Raw genomic sequence first — 7,500 nt, forward strand, 5'->3', positions numbered from 1 at the left:
GAGAAAGAGGAACAGGCTGGAAAGGACTTAGAAGAGGAGGAGGAGGAGGAGGTGGAAGTGGTGGTCGTGGTAGTGGTGGTGGTGGTGGTGGTGGTGGAAGAGGAAATAGTCTGATAAAAGGAAATTCAAATATTACCCAAACAAACCAATGTGTGTGTGTGTGTGTGTGTGTGTGTGTGTGTGTGTGTGTGTGTGTGTGTGTGTGTGTGTGTGTGTGTGTGTGTGTGAGCGCCTGGTGGAGTTTTGAGCAAAAGATACACAAAATAGAACAATTGAGGAAAAATTGCATTATCTTGTTCCCCTCCTCCTCCTCCTCCTCCTCCTCCTCCTCCTCCTCCTCCACTTCTTTCTTTATTTATAGGTCCCCGTCCACCTTTTCTTCTCTCTTCTTATTCTTCCTCCTCTTCCTCCTCCCTTTCCTTCCATTATTATTCTGTGCTATTTTTTTCCCTCTCCTCCTCCTCCTCCTCCTCCTCCTCCTCCTCCTCCTCTAGCAGTAATTGTCTTCCCTATATAAACAATGAAGTATAGACGAAAAGGAAGAGAAAAGGAGAGAGTGATAGAGAAAGAGAAGAAAGAGGGGGGAGGAAGGAGGGGAGGAAGATGGAGGTTAAAGACCGAGAGAGAGAGAGAGAGAGAGAGAGAGAGAGAGAGAGAGAGAGAGAGAGAGAGAGAGAGAGAGAGAGAGAGAGAGAGAGAGATTCAGTGTCTATTTTTATATTTTGCTCCGTCCTGTTTCCTTCTGATACACCCTCTCTCTCTCTCTCTCTCTCTCTCTCTCTCTCTCTCTCTCTCTCTCTCTCTCTCTCTCTCTCTCTCTCTCTCTCTTCCATTTTCCTCCTTCTATCCATAACTCCCTTCTCTCCCTCTTCTCTTCCTCCTCCTCCTCCTCCTCCTCCTCCTCCTCCTCCTCCTCCTCCTCCTATCAACCATGCAGTCCTTAAGAAATGCTAATTTGAGGAGGGCTCACCTTACCTCACCACCTCCTCCTCCTCCTCCTCCTCCTCCTCCTCCTCCTCCTCCTCCTCCTCCTCCTCCTCCGTCGGCGTCTACAGAGGTCGGCTCCCATCCATCATGATAGAGTGAAGTAAGTTCTTCTATAGGTCTGCCCTTCAATTTGTAGAGATGGAAGGGCGGGAGGAAGGGAGGGAAGGTGGGATGGGAGGTAGAAATGAGGGAAGGAGAGAAGGAGAGAAAGGGAGATGGGAGGGTGAAGGCCAGAGTGCATTCATCCTAGCTGGTAGAGAGAGAGAGAGAGAGAGAGAGAGAGAGAGAGAGAGAGAGAGAGAGAGAGAGAGAGAGAATATGTGCAATCTTTGGAAGTTTTAAAAGTGATTCAGTGTGTTGCTTAACTTGGAAATTTTAAGTAAAAACATGACGGTCATCTTTGAGACTAATGACTGCGAAATAAACAATTGCTTTCTCCCTTGGACACTCGAATAAAAAAAAAAAAAAAAAGCAGAGAGAAAAAGAAAGAAAAGTATTGATAGTCTTCGGAACTCATGAAAGAACACAACGAACAAAATCCTCAGCAGTGCCTCGTGAATCCCTTTCGTTTACCCTTCTGAATATCATGTTGACCTGGCTAGCTTCTCCTTCCTCTACACGTAAAATTGAAAACGAGTTAATGTAGCCTAAACCTGAGTGATGAAAGCGCAAAACTGTGTGTGTGTGTGTGTGTGTGTGTGTGTCCGTTTTACCTGATGATTAACACTTTTTCATATGCTTCTCTTCTTCCGTGTTTTTTTTTGTTTTTTTTTATACCAGGTTATAAAGTTCTCCCAATAGTACATCTAAGCAAACACACTCATTATATTCCTTCAAACATTCGAATCTCCTAATAGAAACGTTGAATTCCTTTGAAATCCTAAGACTGTCTATCTGTTTGCTTGCCTTCCCTTGCAAACGAGTAGGAGAGAAGCACAAGATTAGTCTTCTGCAGAACCTGTGAAGTGTTGGAAGAGGGAACGTTTGTCTTCCTTGGAACTTTACATATCTTTTGTTCATGTCTTCCTTGAGAATTGTGATGATTTTTTTTTTCTTATGTTCTTTTTAAGTCTGTGAATGAGGGAGGAGGAGGAGGAAGAGAAGGAGGAGGAATAAGAGGAAGAACAGTGCAATGGAAGAGGAGGAGGAACAAAAGTAATTGAACGGAAAAACAACAGGAAGGAGAAGGAATTTACCACCGTCTGATCAGGAGAAAGAAAGCTCGTCACAGAAAACTGACTGACTGCACGAAAAACACACGAGCCGAGTCCCACGCCGCTCACGCCACCCACGTCACATTCACTTTATCCACGCCACCCACGCCACACCTTCACCTTATTCACGCCTCCCACGCCACACATCGCCCACGCCTCCCACGCCATACCCTCACTTACCCACGCCTCCCACACCACACCCTCACCTTACCCACGCCTCCCACGTCACACCCTTAGCTTATCCACGCCTCCGACGCCACATCATATCGTTATCCACTGGCAATTCAGTGGATAACTCAAATAACTGTATGAATGAAATTATCGGAAAGAGAGAGAGAGAGAGAGAGAGAGAGAGAGAGAGAGAGAGAGAGAGAGAGAGAGAGAGAGAGAGAATCAAGGACATTAATGAAAGGAAGATGACAGACGAAGAGAAAGTCAAAAATGCAGCATCTTCTACCATCCATGCCTCCCTCTTTCTCTCCCCTCCTTCCCTCCCTTCCCTCCTCCCATTCCCTCCTTTCCTCCATGAGTGACGTTACCCCAAGATGTTTTGTTTCTAGGTAGCCATTATCTTTTGTCCGTCTGTCTGCCTGCCTGTCTGTCTGTCTGTCTGTCTGTCTGTCTGTCTGTCTGTCTGTCTGTCTGATTGAATATTTGCTTGATCGTAAATTCAATCAGCCAGTTAAGGAGAGAGAGAGAGAGAGAGAGAGAGAGAGAGAGAGAGAGAGAGAGAGAGACAGAGACAGAGACAGAGACAGAGAGAGAGAGAGAGAGAGAGAGAGAGAGGAGGGTCGAAATTGCAGAAGGAAAATGAAGAAATCAAATAAACGAAGGAAAAAGGAAAGATGGAAGGAAAGACCATAAAAATAAACTAAGAGAAGGAAAATTAAAGATAAGAAAAGGACGCAAGACAGAGAAAGAGACAGAGAAAAGACATGGAGGTAGAAGATGAGGAAACAATTAAGAGAAAAATATCAGTAATATAAACAAGGAAAAAAAAGGACGGAAAAAAATACATTAGACGGGAAACTGGAAGGAGAGAGAGAGAGAGAGAGAGAGAGAGAGAGAGAGAGAGAGAGAGAGAGAGAGAGAGAGAGAGAGAGAGATCAGAGTGGAAGAAAGAAGTTTAAGTCTCTCCTCTCTCTCTCTCTCTCTCTCTCTCTCTCTCTCTCTCTCTCTCTCTCTCTCTCTCTCTTCAGGAATAAGTACTCTTGTGTTTCTAGAGGAGGGAAGCTCTGGATTGCATGTATAATGGCTGCCCACTTTTCCCCGCCCATTCCCGCCCACCCACACCCCTCGGCCGCCCATACCCTGGCCGCCCATGCCTTTCCCATCTGCATACCAACTACCTGCCCCTCTTACCTGCCTATGTGTGTGTGTGTGTGTGTGTGTGTGTGTGTGTGTGTGTGTGTGTAGTATCTTCGTAAGGGATGTTTTTTTTTTTCTGTGGGATTTTCTCTTTCTTTCCTCCTTGTTCTCTCTTTTTTCCTCCTTGCCTCCCTCTTCTCTCCTTCTTCTTACATCTTATGTCATCTTACTTGTCTCCGTCTCTTCCCCTTCTTTTTCTCGCGTCTCTCTCTCTCTCTCTCTCTCTCTCTCTCTCTCTCTCTCTCTCTCTCTCTCTCTCTCTCTCTCTCTCTCTCTCTCTCTCTCTCTCTCTCTCTGCAATCAAGTGAATGTCAAATTCTGATTAATTTGCAAATTCTCCTTGCCACGCTTGCACACACACACACACACACACACACACACACACACACACACACACACACACACACACACACACACACACACACACACACACACACACACACACACACACACGTCTACATAAAAAAGGACTTAAGCGAACAGATACATAGAGACACAGAGAAGACTTTAAGATAAGCAACAGCAGCAGAGAGAGAGAGAGAGAGAGAGAGAGAGAGAGAGAGAGAGAGAGAGAGAGAGAGAGAGAGCAATGATAACAAAAAATATAACAAAAAATAAAGTAATAATAATAATAATAATAATAATGATAATAATAATAATAATAATAATAATGTGCTGAGCGACGCATGGGATCAGCACAGCAAACTGACAGCATCATCATTATCATCATCATCAGCAGCAGCAACAGCATCAGTAGTAGGATTCCTGTCGTCGTCAGCTGAGGAGTGCCGTGGGAGAGGAAGGAGAGGAGGAGGAGGAGGAGGAGGAGGAGGAGGAGGAGGAGGAGGAGGAGGAAAAGGAGATAGTGCAAGGAGGCTAGTGGAGGGGAAAGAGAAGGGGAGAAGGTAGGGAGGCAGGGAGAGGCAGACATACACACACACACACACACACACACACACACACACACACACACACACACACACACACACACACACACACACACACACACACACACACACACACACACACACACTCATAAATCACGATATGTTTGGTACGAAGGAACAAAAAAAACACCGTGTAATTAATTTGATGAAGGAAAGAATAAAAGTGATAAATGAATAGATAAGAAGAATGAGAGATGAACGAACGTACTACATATGTTGGAGAAGGAGGAGGAGGAGGAGGAGGGAGAACAAGAAGAAGAAGAAGAAGAAGAAGAAGAAGAAGATATTAATAGAAGAGAGAGAGAGAGAGAGAGAGAGAGAGAGAGAGAGAGAGAGAGAGAGAGAGAGAGAGAGAGAGGCAAACACTCTTCATAAATATGCAGATAGATATCAAACAATCATATAATTGGCCCGCCCATCTCACCCACACGCCCACCCCGCCCATCACTCCACCCCTTCCACCCACACGCACCCTTAATGATTGCTCTTCTACCCCTGTCACCCACCTCCCTGCTTCCTCCACCTCCCCATCCACTCCATTACATTATCCACACTATCCCACCACCGCCCACTACCTCCACACCACCCCATACTTACTCACTCCCCCTCCTCCTCCTCCTCCTCCTCCTCCACAAGCTAATTTATCGGCAAGGTGCGTCCGCGGTGTTGTCTGGTTCGCGGTGTGCGTAGAACAGCGCGGCGGTCACTGCGGCGCCAAATATAGCCCAGCTTGGTCACACGTAATCAGACTTCAATGAACGTTTTGCCATCCTGAACTACGCTGACTGGACTCCCTCGCTTATCCCTGCGCGGCCCTTCAAGCACTGGATGGAGGGAGTGGGCGGATGGAAGGATGAGTGGTGAGAGATGGAGAGAAGAAGGTGATGCGAGGGATGGAGGGAGATGGAAAGACGTGGAGTAAGGGTGCGGAGTGAGGAGAGAAATGGAGTAGAAGCTGGAGGAGGAAAGTGGAGAGACATGGAGGAAAGAGGAGGCGGAGGAGGAAGATGGAAAGATCTGGAGGACGGATACGGAGTGAGAGGAGAGAGGTGGAGCGAGGAGGGGAGGGGGAGCAGGGACGAATGAGCAAGTGGTATTGAGTCGCGCCTGAGTGCCTGAGTAAAGAAAAATTTTTACGGCGGATGAGCTGATCGAGGAAGGATTAAGGTAGTGGTGGTGGTGGTGGTGGTGGTGGTGGTGGTGGAAGATTTGATGGAGGACGCAGGAGAATAAGATAAAAAAACACAAGAAGAATAATAAAAATAACAAATAGAAGAATTCATTTAAGAGAAGGAAAAGAGGAAAAGAACAATAAACATGAAAGTACAAACGAAGAAGAGGAAGAGGAGGAGGAGTTAGAAGATAAATCAACAAGACAAGTAGGAGAAGGAGCAAGAAGAAGAGGAGGAGGAGGAGGAGGAGGCTGAGAATGATGAGAGGAAAACTAACTAGCAAAGGAACAGTAACAACAACAACACCAACAACAACGAAACTTCAACACAAGAAAGAGACAGACGAAGAAAAAAGAAACAAATGACTATAAGAAAGAAAAGAAGAACTAACAACAAGTATTACCAGAACAAAAACAAGAAAATAAGTTAATATAACACTAACCTCACACTACCATCACCACTACCACCACCACCAACAGCAAAACGAGTAAAACATCTTAAAGAACAAAAAATACCAACAACAGCAGTAGCAACAGTAGTAGTAGTAGTAGTAGCAGCGGCGCGTGTTGGTGAGTGATGGCTGCTATGCATGAGCGAGTGTGTAATTAGCCCAGGTGAGGTGCAGGTGAGGCGCGGGGGCGTGGCGGATGGCGCACACGGGTAGAGAACGTGCACGGCTGGCGGCGCGGCAAACCACTTAAGCGGCTGGCTGGCTGGCTGACTAGCTACGGGGATTGCTAATAAGATGAATGGCTACGTGACTGGCTGACGCTACTACTAATGGACTGCTAACTGATTCGACTGTTTGGAGTTTTAGTTAACTGACTGACTGTATTACTAATTGACTTGCTGAATGAATAAATTTTTAGGTTACTGAATGACTGATTGGATGGCTGACTACTTAACTACAAAAAATAATAAGAAAAGTGGTTGGCTGATTGTACTACTAACTGACTGGCTGATTCACTTTTCTGGATTTTTAACTAACTGACCGACTGACTAACTGCCAAACTGGTTCACTAGCTTACTGATGGATCGTTTAAATGTCTAGTTAATGACTGACTGTTTGCCTTTGTAGCTGCCTGTTAGAGTGACTGAATTGCTAGTTGACTGACCGACTGACTGGTTAATTGCCTGTTTGAAATGCTAACTAACCGACTTATTGACGACTGGTTGACTGACTAACTGGCTGCATAACCTACTGTGACTATGGCTATGGCTGTGTGTGTGTGTGTGTGTGTGTGTGTGTGTGTGTGTGTGTGTGTGTGTGTGTGTGTCGAATTTTTCTAGTGTGACATGATAATACACTGTAATTTTCCGCCGCGACACACACACACACACACACACACACACACACACACACACACACACACACACACACACACACACACATCGATACAGACGCGCAAAGCAACAAGATAATTGCAAAACGGAAACCAACAATTTCATTTTATCTCTTACCTGTCCAGCGTCGCCTTCTCCCTCTTCCTCTCGCTCTCCCTCTCTCCCTCTCCATTCCTCTTCCTCGCCACACTACGATCACGTCCCTCATAAGTCACCCACGCCAGATAAACCCCAGGAACCTCTACTGTATAATCAGGCATACGTATCCGTGACCGGCGACCTGGAGAAGACTGTAGGAGGAGGAGGAGGAGGAGGAGGAGGAAAGTCATGTGAATAAAAAAAAAAAAACAGGAGTGAGAGGAGGAACTGAATGTATAGGAAGACTTGGAAAAGAAAAAGGAGGAAATGCAGGAGAAACAAATGAGGAAAAATAACGGAAATTAGATCAGTAGGTATGAAAACTACCAG

General features: G+C 45.7%; 1 protein-coding gene across 3 annotated transcripts in view; it reads left to right on the top strand.

Annotated features, from left to right (window-relative positions):
* The window catches only part of LOC135105593 (uncharacterized), a 219,527-nt gene that overhangs the window by 141,813 nt on the left and 70,214 nt on the right, over positions 1–7,500 (top strand). Inside the window, exon 1 of one of the 3 annotated variants that reach the window (XM_064013856.1) lies at positions 873–1,087. The exons of the other annotated variants lie outside the window; for them this stretch is intronic. The gene's annotated coding sequence lies outside the window, so the exon portion shown is untranslated. Of the gene's footprint in view, positions 1–872; positions 1,088–7,500 lie in introns of those variants that run through there. 3 annotated transcript variants of the gene reach the window in all.

This window comes from Scylla paramamosain, chromosome 1, assembly GCF_035594125.1.
Source record: "Scylla paramamosain isolate STU-SP2022 chromosome 1, ASM3559412v1, whole genome shotgun sequence".
Lineage (NCBI taxonomy): Eukaryota > Metazoa > Arthropoda > Malacostraca > Decapoda > Portunidae > Scylla > Scylla paramamosain.